The sequence below is a fragment of the Ruditapes philippinarum genome, unplaced genomic scaffold (genome assembly GCF_026571515.1).
Source record: "Ruditapes philippinarum isolate M1 unplaced genomic scaffold, ASM2657151v2 ctg4874_1_1_1_1, whole genome shotgun sequence".
NCBI classification, from domain to species: Eukaryota; Metazoa; Mollusca; class Bivalvia; order Venerida; family Veneridae; genus Ruditapes; species Ruditapes philippinarum.
Genome location: NW_026863524.1, coordinates 1 through 16,036, shown reverse-complemented (window position 1 = coordinate 16,036; position 16,036 = coordinate 1).

Genomic DNA, 16,036 nt, shown 5'->3' with positions numbered 1-16,036 from the left:
GCTAAGGGTTAATTCTACATGTTAGCCACCAGCAGGTCAGCAAGCTATAGGGTTAATTCTACATTTGTGCCACCAGCAGGTCAGCAAGCTAAGGGTTAATTCTACATGTGTTGCCACCAGCAGGTCAGCAAGCTAAGGGTTAATTCTTCATGTGTGCCACCCAGCAGGTCAGCAAGCTGAGGGTTAAATCTTCATGTGTGCCACCAGCAGGTCAGCAAGCTATTCTTCATGTGTGCCACCAGCAGGTCAGCAAGCTAAGTGTTTATTCTTCATGTGTGCCACCAAACAGGTCAGCAAGCTAAGGGTTAATTCTACATGTGTGCCACCAACAGGTCAGCAAGCTAAGGTTAATTCTACATGTGTGCCACCAGCAGGTCAGCAAGCTAAGGTTAATTCTTCATGTGTGCCATCAGCAGGTCAGCAAGCTAAGGGTTAATTCTACATGTTAGCCACCAGCAGGTCAGCAAGCTAAGGGTTAATTCTACATTTGTGCCACCAGCAGGTCAGCAAGCTAAGGGTTAATTCTACATGTGTGCCACCAGCAGGTCAGCAAGCTAAGGGTTAATTCTTCATGTGTGCCACCAGCAGGTCAGCAAGCTGAGGGTTAAATCTTCATGTGTGCCACCAGCAGGTCAGCAAGCTATTCTTCATGTGTGCCACCAGCAGGTCAGCAAGCTAAGGGTTAATTCTACATGTTAGCCACCAGCAGGTCAGCAAGCTAAGGGTTAATTCTACATTTGTGCCATCAGCAGGTCAGCAAGCTAAGGGTTAATTCTACATGCTGTGTGCCACCAGCCGGTCAGCAAGCTAAGGGTTAATTCTACATGTGTGCCACCAGCATGTCAGCAAGCTAAGGGTTAATTCTTCATGTGTGCCACCAGCAGGTCAGCAAGCTAAGGGTTAATTCTACATGTGTGCCACCAGCAGGTCAGCAAGCTATTCTTCATGTGTGCCACCTGTAGGTCAGCAAGCAAAAGGTTAATTCTACATGTGTGCCACCAGCAGGTCAGCAAGCTAAGTGTTAATTCTTCATGTGTGCCACCAGCAGGTCAGCAAGCTAAGGGTTAATTCTTCATGTGTGCCACCAGCAGGTCAGCAAGCTAAGGGTTAATTCTACATGTGTGCCAACAGCAGGTCAGCAAGCTAAGGGTTTATTTCTACATGTGTGCCACCAGCAGGTCAGCAAGCTAAGGGTTAATTCTACATGTTAGCCACCAGCAGGTCAGCAAGCTAAGGGTTAATTCTACATGTGTGCCACCAGCAGGTCAGCAAGCTAAGGGTTAATTCTACATGTGTGCCACCAGCAGGTCAGCAAACTAAGGGTTAATTCTACATGTGTGCCACCAGCAGGTCAGCAAGCTAAGGGTTAATTCTACATGTGTGCCACCAGCAGGTCAGCAAGCTAAGGGTTAATTCTTCATGTGTGCCACCAGCAGGTCAGCAAGCTAAGTGTTAATTCTACATGTGTGCCACCAGCAGGTCAGCAAGCTAAGGGTCAATTCTACATGTGTGCCACCAGCAGGTCAGCAAGCTAAGGGTTAATTCTTCATGTGTGCTGCAGATATTGCTGCAGCTGTGACACCTATTTGGAACAGTTGTACAAGACTTGACTGTTGGCTGCTGAACTGAAATATTTAAACATTAAAATACCGAAAATTATTAATGAATTATAAAATTCAAAGCAAGACAAGCTTTAATGAAAACTATTGCATTCACCATTCGCAAATTTGTTTCTATTGATAAATCATTTGATTGAATTGACTCCCTTGCCAAAATTATTTTATATTGATATATATTTTATTTCAAAAGATAAACACATATTATTATACCCCCACAAACGAAGTTTAGGGGGAGTATATAGGAGTCAGCTTGTTGGTTGGTCGGTCGGTCCATCGGTCGGTCCACATCATGATTTCCGGACGATAACTAGAGTTTGGAATGAGGTATTGTAATCAAACTTGGTATATAGCAACCTTATGTGGAAACTCCGGTTGGTATTGCATTTGGACCCCTTGGGGTCAAGGTCAAGGTCACCGTTACTAAAAATAGAAAAATGGTTTCCGGACAATAACTGGAGTTAGGAATGAGATATTGTTATCAAACTTGGTGTATAGCAAGCTTATATGAAGACCTGGGTTGGTATTGCATTTGGACCCCCTGGGGTCAAGGTCAAGGTCACCGTTACTAAAAATAGAAAAATGGTTTCCGGACAATAACTAGAGTTAGGAATGAGATATTGTTATCAAACTTGGTGTATAGCAAGCTTATATGAAGACCTGGGTTGGTATTGCATTTGGACCCCCTGGGGTCAAGGTCACCGTTACTAAAAATAGAAAAATGGTTTCTGGACAATAACTAGAGTTAGGAATGAGATATTGTTATCAAACTTGGTGTATAGCAAGCTTATATGAAGACCTGGGTTGGTATTGCATTTGGACCCCCTGGGGTCAAGGTCACCGTTACTAAAAATAGAAAAATGGTTTCCGGACAATAACTAGAGTTAGGAATGAGATATTGTTATCAAACTTGGCGTATAGCAAGCTGATATGAAGACCTGGGTTGGTATTGCATTTGGGCCCCCTGGGGTCAAGGTCACTGTTACTAAAAATAGAAAAATGGTTTTCCTACAATAACTAGAGTTTTGAGTGAAATATTGTAATCTAACTTGGTTTATAGCAAGCTGATATGAAGACCCCGCTTGGTATTGCATTTGGACCCCTTGGGGTAAAGGTCACCATTACAAAAAATAGAAAAATGGTTTCGGGGCAATAACTAGAGTTAGGAATGAGATATTGTTATCAAACTTGGTGTATAGCAAGCTTATATGAAGACCTGGGTTGGTATTGCATTAGGACCCCCTGGGGTCAAGGTCACCGTTACTAAAAATAGAAAAATGGTTTCCGGACAATAACTAGAGTTAGGAATGAGATATTGTTATCAAACTTGGTGTATAGCAAGCTTATATAAAGACCTGGGTTGGTATTGCATTTGGACCCCCTGTGGTCAAGGTCACCGTTACTAAAAAATAGAAAAATGGTTTCCGGACAATAACTAGAGTTAGGAATGAGATATTGTTATCAAACTTGGCGTATAGCAAGCTGATATGAAGACCTGGGTTGGTATTGCATTTGGGCCCCCTTGGGTCAAGGTCACTGTTACTAAAAATAGAAAAATGGTTTTCGGACAATAACTTGAGTTAGGAATGAGATATTGTAATCAAAATTGGTGTATAGCAAGCTTATATGAAGACCTGGGTTGGTATTGCATTTGGACCCCCTGGGGTCAAGGTCACCGTTACAGTGTTACTTAAAAAAAGAAAAATGGTTTCCGGACAATAACTAGAGTTAGGAATGAGATATTATAATCAAACTTTGTGAAAAGCAAGCTTATTTGGAGACCCCAGTTGGGATTACAATTAATTGAAATATTTCTTTGTACACAGTTGATAGTTTGTGTTCAAATTTTTCTTCAGACTACTTATTTTTCAAAAAGTCAAAGTTGCTTGAGGGGGTATTAATCACCTTCAGTGATAGGTCTAGTTATTTCAGTATAGAAACAAACAGTAATATATATCATTATTAGTTTTGTTAAACAGTAAGTTACGGAGTATACAATAATTATCAATTGTGTTTTAATATCACATTAACATTATCTGTACAAAATATATACCGATGATGCTTCTTACCATAATTAGGAAAAGTTCAATTTAGCAAGTTGAAAATTCTGTATTGAAAGTGAATTGTTCTACAATCGGCACATTTTCAGTGTTGCATCTAGGCCGCGCAATTGCGCGATTTGCGCATATGTTATGCAGATCGCGCATTTTAATGAAATCAATGTGCGCCAAGTCGCGCATTTGATGATCTTTTCAACATAATTCAGTTTATCTTCATCGTATCTTGGACACTTCAGCCATGTTTGTTTTCACTCGTGGTAATGACTAAAATACATACTAAATTGGTGTAGCAGCCGACTGGGTCATCTCGCGTGTGTATTGTAGTATTCGTCAATATTTTATTTTTCCAATTTCCGTTGTTGAGCGGACTTTAGCTGTCAAAAATGCCTGAACGTAAAATAAATGAATTCTTTTCTGTATGTCATATTGTAAGGTAAATGTATGTCCCCCACATTGTTTTCAAATCCCCCACATTTTTCAGTTGAGAGGGGGACAATCCCCCATAATTTTGAAATTCTAGATTTAACACTGATTTTTCATATATTGAAAAAACAATAGAAATATGTCATTTGGATATTCTTGTTTTGTTGTTTTTTTGGGGTTTTTTTTTCGAAAAATTGTTAATTAGAGGCTTAGTATGAAAATTTATATGATGAATAATGATATTTTGTTTTAGAACAATTTATATTCTGTTATATAAAGATATGTTGTATTGGATCATGTATCTTACATCTATCAAAAATATTCATATTTTATAATCATTTTGTAGTATGTTGTCATTTATTATTCTATATACTCTCACCAGTATTATTTGTGGAATTTCTTACCTTCCATTATAGAAAAATTCACTTTAAAGGGACAAATACTATGTTGTTTTTTCCTAGTTTCTTAGCCTATACATATATCTCTATGTGCACCTATATTTATGCCTCAAGCCTGTATATTGTAACTTCCTTCCATTGATTTTGTTCTGGACCCCAGCAGTACTACTTGTAGTCAGTCATATTGCTCTTGATTTTGAGTCCCAAAATCATGATTTAGTGGAAAAATAAGGGGAGACAATTACAGTAAACTTCACTTATAGCGAACACGGTTATAGCGTACTTCCGGTTATAAGGAACAATTTATTATGGCCCGCATTTTGGCCTTCTTTATTTAATATAAAAATATGCGGTTATAGCGAACACGGTTATAAGGAATTATCGCTTATAAGGAACTCATTTCTTGGTCCCAATTTAGTTAAAAGTACAGAAAATAACACTTTTATAACGAACTCAAAAAACAATATCAGCTATTCGTAAATAGATCCCGTAATTTCAACTTTCGTTTTCATTGGCACGGATTGAAACTCGAAAGCCAAATGTACCGTTTATTATTTCTTTTTTTAATTGGTTTTGCTCGAATTAAATAATACTGATCATCGCATGCTTGCAAGCATAATCCATTGAAAACTGCTACAAAGTACGCTTGATTGAAATGAAAAGAAATATATATAATTTCATTAGATCTAGTAAAAGTCACCCTTAAAATATAATAGAAGATATTCAATATGAAAGGAAGGAAAAATCGAAAAACTTGTTTATTCTTAATCAAAACACTGAGTTTAGAAACAAAATATTATATTTTATTTAAATGACAAATTTTTATTAGTCAAATGCTTTTCAAAATGGAGGACGACGGTAAACAAGTAGTTCGTAATATGTAAATCTGTTCGCTATAAAAACTCCTTATACAAGGAACTAATTGGCTATATACTAACAAGGAACTCCGGATATAAGGAACACATTTTGAATGTCCAGATTAGTTCGTTATAATCGGAGTTTACTGTACCATAATGTGAGTGTTAAAAGAAATTTGGACACCATTTTATAGGTCCATTTGTTGTATTTGTCTGAAGAAGGAAGAAATAGCACTGAAGATAAATTCAAAAATGTATTGTTTTAATTTTACACAGAAATTGTGAAAAAGCTGTTGGAAGCTGGATCATTGTTAGAGTATAAAGACAGTGGGGAATGTACACCATTATTTCATGCAATTTATGGCAATCAACCAGATGTCACAGAACTTCTAATTAAAGGTAAATATTTTCTTTTTGAAAATTTTCCTCAATGTCAAGGTTCACCCTTTTAAGACATGTTTTGAAACAAAAAAACAATTCTTTAGTTCTTTTCTTTTACAAAATAATTCAACAAACATTTTGGGGTATTTTTGTATAATTTTAAAAAAAGCAGGAAAAGGAAACAAAGAGAAGACGATTTTTCCAATGGGAAAAACAATTTATTTAAAAATGCATTTTCCCAGTAGTTAATTTTTTCCCTATATTTCACGGGTTGAATTGAACAAGGGGATAAAACAATATTACAATTTAAAGCAGGCAAGATCAGGATCTAAAGGCTTGCAAGGATCTTTTTACTTCTACTGAACATGTTTTTTCTTTGAACCAGTACTGGTTTTTTCCCAGGAAACCGGAAAATATTCATATGGGTTTTGCAATACTTTCACAATTTTTGTACAATGTCAATAAAAAAATTTTAAACATGTGAAAAAACTGCAAAACAAGTTTTGTTTAAGTTCAGTGGCTCAACGGGATTCATTGAACGAGAGTGATTCCCCTGCCCCTTTGTTCTACAACCAGAAAAAAGATTACTCTTTTTTATTAAAAGGGGGGTGTCCCTTTAATAAAACTGTGGGCAATTTTTAATCCGGACTTTCTAACCCAATTTTTTTCTCCTTGGGTAAGGGACATAAGGGAAGTGAAAACTTGTTTGAAACTGGCTCCCAATACTGGTTCTCTTTTACGAATTTTTCGGTTCTCACACTCGGGGATGACCCCCTTGCTTAAGGGAACAAAGTCATGATTAGGGAACCAATGACATTGAAAGACTATTCCCGCATAGCGGTGAGACGATATTTAATGAATATTAAGTATGTGAAAAGAAAAACTGTGCAGAAAATGATAGAAGAACTTCCTCTCCCAGAAATACTCAGAGATTATGTTAGCATGATGTGATTAAATGTCAAAATTATGCCTTTAATGAAATAGCAAGACTGTAAAATTACCTTTTGCTCACACAAGGGTTAGTTACCAGTTCAGTACCAAAAAACATGGAAATGGGCAACCATTACTTTCAATCTATCTAAGCAACTTTGTTTCGTTTTGAACCAATAAAGTTCCAAATTTGTTCAGCATACTATGTGGGGCTTCAACATGATCTTTACCAAGGTGTGAGTTGGAGGAGGGTTTGACTGTTGTGTATGTTTTAGGAAGAATGTAACTTTATACTCTTTCATATTTTAATTGCACTGATATTGTAAAACATACTAATCAGTTTGTAATCACTAATGGTATTGATCCAAAGATCAGTTTTGTGCCATTAAACCTGAGAAGCTCATGCAAATACTTTTGAATTGAGCATTTTTATACAGAACAGAAAATCATATATTCATATGCCAGCATTATTTTGTTAATGTAAGGAACTGTATTCATTTTAATAATACTCTAAACATTAGTTTCACGTGTATTTCAAGTAGATAGATCGAATTTGCCCCTGAAAAGTTTTAATAAGTCAAATATTGAATATTTTATATTTGATCACCTTCATATTCTATCACATTAGGATTATATAAATATAGGGCTGTCATAATATAATATCAATATTTCATCAATATTTATCATCTGATACAATATCAATACACACTTTCAAATACCATACTAGCTAAAATTTACTATGCTTTCCAAAAAAATTTCGGGGGAGCATATAGTTGCCGGGTTGTTCATCGGGGATGTCCATACGTACATACGTCCCGAATTCGTGTCCAGTCCAAAACTTTGTTATTTCAAGTCGGATTTTACAACTTTTTCACAGAAATGATTACCATATTGAGATGACGTGTCACGCGCAACATTTGGGTCTCTACCTTGCAGCAAAATCAAGTCTGGCCCATAAATTCGTTATTTGAAGTCGGATTTTACAACTATTTCATAGAAATTATCAACATATTGAGATGACATGTCGCGCGCAAGTTGGTAGATAGATCTCATTTAGTAGAAGTGCGGTGCAAAGAACAGTAACTTTGCCTTGCCTAAGTTTGGAATAATCACACTTTGAACTTTGTCTGGGACATAGCTCTGAAACTACAAAAGATATACTTTTCTGTGTCCAAAACCTAGTTTGGGAGCATCACCCGGTTCAACCAGCTCTTGTTTATTTATTTATACCTTTCTATGCTGCCTAATAAGAGAAGTATCATTTTTCCAGTTTTCTTGGCTAACTTGAACTTTAAACTCTGCTTTCAAATGTCAGTGACAAAAATAACAGAAAAACAAACTTTCTATTAATTTGTAGTATTTGTAATGTCTAATACAAATGTCTAATTTATAACACCATGATCCCAATTTATAACATATATTTAAATGTTTTTCATTCTATATACTGTCAAAGTCGATATATCTTTGATATTTGTCTCTCAATATATTGATACAAAATTTTCCAACAATGACAGCCCTATGTAAATACACAATATTTTAGAGATTTTGTTTACTGTTCATGTACCATTCCTTAGCCAGAATCTCTCATGATTTCTCAGGAAAAGAAATTAACTCTTACCATGCTATATTTGTATAAGAGCCTTGGAGTTGTTGGGTGTAAGGAGGTAATTCAGCTAGGTTATGGACAGTTTCTTGTTCCTCTTGCCAGAGGTAATGTGTGGCGAGACATTTGAGGTCATTATCCAACATGTTACACTGGCAAGTCATCATATGCCCTTAGCAGTGCTAGTCTTGCTTATAAACACCCAAGAAAATATTGTAAAACACTTGTAAAATTACTTATGTATTTAGCTCACTTTTTTTTTGAAGAAAATATTCAAGCTTTTGCAACAGTTGTGGTCCATTGCCATCAAGAATCTTAAACATTAGTTATAACTTTTTAGCTCACCTGTCACAAAGTGACAGGGTGAGCTTTTGTGATCGCTTTTCGTCCGGCGTCCGTCCGTCCGCACTCACAGGAGAGTAATTATGTGGCTAGAGGGACAATAGGTAACTGTTCTTTCTCTTTAATGTCATTCATTCTTTTATGTGGCTATTTTCTTTTGTGTGGCTAAAAAGAACAATAGAGAGAACAATAGAGTAGCCACATAATTACTGTCCTGTGAGAACCTCCGTCAGAACGTCCGTCCGTCCGTAAACTTTTACTTTAAATGACATCTCCTCATAAACCGCTGAGCCAATTTCATCCAAACTTCACAGGAATGTTCCTTTGGTGGTCACCTTTAAAAATTGTTCAAAGAATTTAATTCCATGCAGAACTCTGGTTGCCATGGCAACCGAAAGAAAAAACTTTAAATATCTTCTTTTAAAAAACCCAAGATCTAAGATATTTAGCATGAAACATCTTCTAATGGGTGTCTACCAAGTTTGTTCAAATAAAAGCCCTGGGGTCAAAATTGGCCCCGCCCCAGGGGGTCATTGGTTTTCCCTATATGCATATAGTAAAAACTTATAAAATCTTCTTTTAAAGAACCCAAAGAGCTAGAGCTAAGATATTTAGCATGAAACATTTTCTAATTGGTGTCTACCAAGTTTGTTCAAATAAAAGCCCTAGGGTCAAAATTGGCCCCGCCCCGGGGGTCATTGATTTTCCCTATATGCATATAGTAAAAACTTATAAAATCTTCTTTTAAAGAACCCAAAGAGCTAGAGCTAAGATATTTAGCATGAAACATCTTCTAATGAGTGTCTATCAAGTTTGTTCAAATAAAAGCCCTGGGGTCAAAATTGGCCCCGCCCCAGGGGGTCATTGATTTTCCCTATATGCATATTGCAAAACTTATAAAATCTTCTTTTAAAGAACCCAAAGAGCTAGAGCTAAGATATTTAGCATGAAACATGTTCTAATGGGTGTCTACCAAATTTGTTCAAATAAGAGCCCTGGGGTAAAAATTTGCCCTGTCCCGGGTGTCATTGATTTTCCTTATATGTGTATATCAAAAACTTTAAATTAAAAATTCTTTGAAAAAAACCAAATAGCTAGAGTTTAGATACTAAGCATGAAACATCTAGTGAGTGTCTACAAAGTTTTTTCAAATAAAAGCCCTTGGGTCAAAATTGGCCCTGCCCCGGGGGTCATTGATTTTATTTATGTGTATAGCAAAAACTTATAAAATCTTCTTTGAAAAAACCCAAATAGCTAGAGTTAAGATATTTAGCATGAAACATCTTCCAGTTAGTGTCTTCAAAGTTTGTTCAAATAAAGCCCTAGGGTCAAAATTGGCCCTGCCCCGGGGGACATTGATTTTCCTTATATGTGTATAGCAAAAATTTAAAAATCTTCTTTAAAAAAAACCGAATAGCTAGAGTTTAGATATCAAGCATGAAACATCTTCTAGTGAGTGTCTCCAAAGTTTGTTCAAATAAAAGCCCTAGGGTCAAAACTGGCCCCTCCCTAGGGGTGTCATTTCTTTAACTATATGTGTATAGTTAAAACTTAAAAAATCTTTTTTTAAAAAACTCAACGAGCTAGACCTTAGATGTTTAGCGTGAAATATCTTCTAATGGGTGTCTACCAAGTTTGTTCAAATAAAAGCCCTGGGGTTTAAACTGGCCCCGCTCTGGGGGCCTATATACAGGTGAGCGACTTCAGGGCCATCATGGCCCTCTTGTTTATTTCTTAATATATTGTCTTCATATTTTTAACAAGACCTTTAATTAGACAAACTTGAGCAGGACAGCTTATCAATGACCATGACCTTGAAGGTCAAATTATTGAATTTTGCTTGATTTTTTGTATAATTAGCTGTACCTTTTTGAATTATGAATGGATTGTCTTCATACTTAAGCACAATTAGATTTGAGATTAAATCTTACAAGACCAAACTCAATTTACCTTGACTCTTATATGACCATTACCACAAAGGTTAATTTATTATGATTTCACAGTTTTTAGCTCACCTGAGCTAGCTCAGGGTGAGCTTTTAGGATCGTTGAATTTTCGTCGTCTGTCGTCCGTCAACACTTGTTCGTTAACACTCTAGGGGTCACATTTTTGCCTCAATCATCATCAAACTTTGTCAGGATGCTTATCTAGTTGATAGCTCAGATGAGTTTGAACATTGGTCGTCTCGGATGAAAAACTAGTTCCCGGTAGCTAAAATTGAAAAACCTTATTAACACTCTAGTGGTCACATTTTTAGCTCGCCTTTTTTTTTTTTGAAAAAAAAAGTAGAGGTATTGCTATAGTCGCGGCAGCGTTGCCGTCCGCAAACTTGTACCTGGATCATAACTTTTTTATTTCTTGGTGTATTGTCTTCATACTTGGCCACAACAACCCTTGGGACAAGACCTTTCAGTAGACCACACTAACCTTGACCTTCATCCATAAATGACCTTGACCTTCAAGGTTAAAAGTCCAAATTTTGCTTGTTCATGCTGTTATTGGCTGTAACTTTGTTATTTTTGAATGGATTGTCTTCAAACTTGAACATAATAATCTTCAAGGATATCCCTTAAAAATAACCGACAGACCTTGACCTTCACTCATAAATGACCTTGACTTTGAAGGTCAAATTATTGAAATTTTAATTTTTTTGGCTATTATTGGCTGTAACTTTGTTATTTTTGAATGGATTGTCTTCAAACTTGAACATAATAATCTTCAAGGATAACCCTTAAAAATAACCAGACAGACCTTGACCTTCACTCATAAATGACCTTGACTATGAAGGTCAAATTATTGAAATTTTCATTTTTTTGGCTATTATTGGCTGTAACTTTGTTATTTTTGAATGGATTGTCTTCAAACTTGAACATAATAATCTTCAAGGATAACACTTAAAAATAACCAGACAGACCTTGACCTTCACTCATTAATGACCTTGACCTTTTCATTGTTTTTGCTGTAACTGGCTGTAACTTTGCTATTATTGAAGGGATCAACTTCATATTATAACAGAACATACTTAAGGACAAGACCTTGTCACCACCACATGTCACCACCACGTGACACCACCAGCACGTGACACCACCAGCACATGACTTCACCACGTGACTCCACCCAAGAATCCTCCATGTGACTCCATCAAGTGACACCACGTGTATCTATTTTTAGAATTTTCTATTTATAGAATTGCGTGTTTCTATTTATAGAATTGCGTGTTTCTATTTATATATATAATAGTATATTTATATATACAAAATATATAGATAAAACTAATGTGACAAAATAGACCGATTAATTTTATAAAAAGGAAACGTTAAGATTTTGTTCAAACATTCCTTTCTTTGCTTTTAGAGAAAGTAAAAAGTCGAGGTAATAGCTCAGATGAGTTTGAACATGGGTCATCTCGGATGAAAAACTAGGTCACAGGAGCTAAAAATAGAAAAATCTTGTTAACACTCTAGTGGCTACTGTTTTGATCCAAGTATCCTAGAAATTGGTCTGAAAATTTGTTTTGATGATTTCTAGGTCAAGTTCAAATATGGGTCAGCTGGGGGAAAAACTAGGTCACACTGCTCAAATATGGATAATCCTTGTTAACACTCTAGTGGTCACATTTTTGAATCACCTTTCATGAAACTTGGTCAGAATGCTTGTCTAAGTAATTGTTCGGATGAGTTTGATGGGTCAGGTGAGTGATCTAGGGCTATCTTGGCCCTCTTGTTTGCTAAAATTGCCTATAATTTTGTAAAAAAAAACATGAATGGATTGTCTTCAAACATGAGCACAACAATCATTGGGACCTGCTGTTGAAGTAGTTTTAATATAACTTCACCTTGACCTTCCTTTGAACATATGGATTTTTTTTTAATTTTTGAAAAATAAAAGAATGATGACCTATAAATAACCTTGGCCTTAAAAGTCAAACTATTGTATTTGCTTTAATTATCATAACTTTGCTATTTAATTTTTGATTTGATTCATTTAAAGGATAAAAAAAGATTTATGACAAACTGACAAGATAATTAATTCAAGGTCAAATAATTGAGCTTAGCTGGAAGAACTTAGTTATTAATTATGGTATTTGTAAGGGTAAGTTTTTATTTAAAAGTGTTTTCTTACAAAATTATGTTTTCTAGGATCTTTCTGTAATTCAATATTCTTCCTCCGATGTTTTTGACTTTAGAAATTAGAAAAAGTCAAGTGTAACACCCATGTTGCAGTGGCTCTAGTTGTATGAACTTTTGATGCATATCTTTGATTTTATATCTGTTGTTAAATATCTCAAAAGTGTGCATATCATAACACATTGTACGTTATTTACCTGTTCTGTAAAAAGACATTTTAATCTGTTATTTAGTTATTTAACTGAATTTATTTGCTTATGTATGTATATTATGAATTATATTTTGGTATTCTTTTAAAATTCTTTAATTTCCTTTCATTGTTTTTTTTTTAATTACCTTTTTGTATAAACTAAGCTGAGAATCCTACAAAGATTACTTGGCTGTAATTTTACTGCATAGAGATTACATCTTTACTCCACAATATTTTCTTTTTTAGTTGCTTTAAAATTTTGTACTTTTCAGCTTACTTAAGATGATCAAAAATATTTCGATAAAATCAAACCTTAGAAAAATGTACTAAGATTGTAGGAAAAGATTCAAAATTCTAGTAATAATTTACATGTTATGTGCGATTAATGACCGATTTTTCAGTATTTATAACTATATTTCTACTGCGTTACTAACACAGTAAGGGCTATTTTTGCATATTTTGACCTCTTTTTGGTAATTTACATGGGTTGTAAGTGCCATTGATAATGTGTAAATTGCATTCTTTTGGTAACTTCACAATATTATACTGTTAAATACATTTTCAAATTTTCATGAAAATTAGCATGAATCTGGAGGCATGCTGCTTTAACTTCAAACCACTTGCCCCTCAGTGATGAGGGTTTTTTCATGTGAGGAAGCTACCCAGCTAGCTTATGGAAAGTCGGTGGTTTTTCTCAGGTGCCTGTTTGTGTGTGAAACAATGCATTGAGAGGTATCATTAAAGCTGAAAAGTCACCATATGATCTATACTATGTTGGTGCCACTGAGATGGACCTTATTATTATTATTGAATTTTAATAATTGATTTACCCTGCCTTGAATTTTGAATAGTTTATTCAAAGTGATTTAAATCGATTTAGATATTAAAATACGTACATTAAGCTTGTGTGATCAATTAAGCCTGCTTAGATTTTACACGTCTGGAGGCTGGTCTTACACTGCCCGGTAATCACTTTTAGTACCAGAACATTTCTGAGATTGTAAATTGATGAATCCATTGTATCCAGTATGAATATGACTGCAGTTTACTTTGGTAACTTTTTATCATTTATATTTTACAAAAGGTATATATTTGTTAAATGCTACTAGTTTTTCTCTTTGTGTATATACATGTTGAATGTTGAAATTATTTCTGTATAAATGGCATTTACTTTATTATACTGTAATTATATATTTATTTAGAAAATTATTCAAGTATTTTATTCATTTACATTATTATCAATATGGAAATGTTTTTTATCTCTGGCTCATTCATTGGTCAATTTTAAACCAGGTAGATGATTGTATAGTCTTAAATATTAATAAACATAACCTTAGTAAATAAATTATCAATTTTATAATGTTGATATCACAAAAACCTTAAAATTGCATGCCTTGAGAGAAGTATACCTATTTTAATAAAAATCAAATGGAAGAAATAATTAGCCCACTTTCATTAATTCATTAATTTTAATTATCCATGTGATAAACCATTTGCTAAAGGGAATGCTGGTTATTCTTGGTATTTTGACACTTGAAATGTAATTACATGTATTGTGAGTTTTTAGTTACTTGGGATTGATTAATATGCCACTATGATAGGCAAATAAAGTTTAGGCTGGGCTGTCTCTAGTTTATTTTTTAAAACACTTCCTTGATTTCCTTAAAAAATGGCATTAATCTTGAGGGATGCTGTTTTAAGAATATGTTATGTTATAACGGTAGTCTAGCTATTTATTTACCATTCAAATATCATAATTATGATCATATATAAACATGAAATTTCCTTGTTTAAAAAAGAAATTGTATTATTTAATCAAGATTATACATTTTTTTACCTTTTACATTTTGATTTTGTGATCTTGGATGTTAAGATGTTATTTTTAATAAAATAAGAAAAAAAAAACGGTTTAAATGTTATTTGTTCTACGTACTTGTATTGTGATAAAGGGACTACTCTCTATATACTTTTCAATGAGATATTTATACCAGTGAAGTATAATTTATATAGCACTGTTTGAAACTTAGTGAAATACATTATTTGGTCCCATTGAAAGACTTTACAAAGATAAATGATATATGATGTCTTTGAACTGATCGCTTCAGCTACATGTACGTCTTGGAATGATCCTGGATTCGAACCTTGGTCGCCCGATTCACAGTCCTACCTCTGGAGCTGCCGGTCCAGTAAGCTAACCACCACTACACAACAGCGGCCGTTGCGTTTTCTTCGTGCTAATTGACCTTATATATTTATACCCGTTTATATAGGGCTTCATTGCCTGTCAAAATCAATGTATACTGACAATTTGTAGTTACATGTTACACTGCTGTATATAGTTGCCATTACATGTTACAAGTTATGTTGTTTACCCATATAAAGTTACATGTAGATAGTGGCAGGTATATATTTGCATGTATGTACATGTAGTTACATGTACATGTAGGTAGTCATGTTTATTTCTTCTCCAAATCCCTCTAGAGGCGTGCACGTCGCGGAGAAGGCACACGGCAGGTCAAGTCACCTTAAGTACCAGAGACGATTGGTTGACCTGTTGTGACTAACTCCGGAGGGTTGGCGCTAACGAAGGCCGTTTTTGTTATCGTCGGTCAGAAAGCTGATGCCTTGACAGTATTGTCGTCTCCTTTACCACCACTGAACGAGAAGATTCGTCCCCGATGTGACTACCGCAGTGGACCGGCAAGGATGCTATAATCTCGGACATATGGTTATTCCAGCGCTGAGTATAAACAAACTTAAAAAAAACATGTTTATTTTCATCAGTGTTAGGAAGAAGATTGTTAAGATAGGTCCATTTAACATTTACATTTAAATCGTATGAATGCATTTATTGTAATCTACTCCAGCTGTAGCTAAAGTGTTTATAAACATTCACTGTATCCCGCAATGATTTTTGAACTGTAATTTCCTATACTGAGGCTGATGTGAATTAACCGTGTTTTTCTATGTTATTTTCCGTTCATTGCCGATGAATACTTCGTGTGTAATACTCTAACTTTTATATAAGCTATAACAGTGAAGTAAAGTAATTTTGATCCCCATCTAATGAATCGATCTTATTTTGAAACGGCTCAATTTTTATACAGTT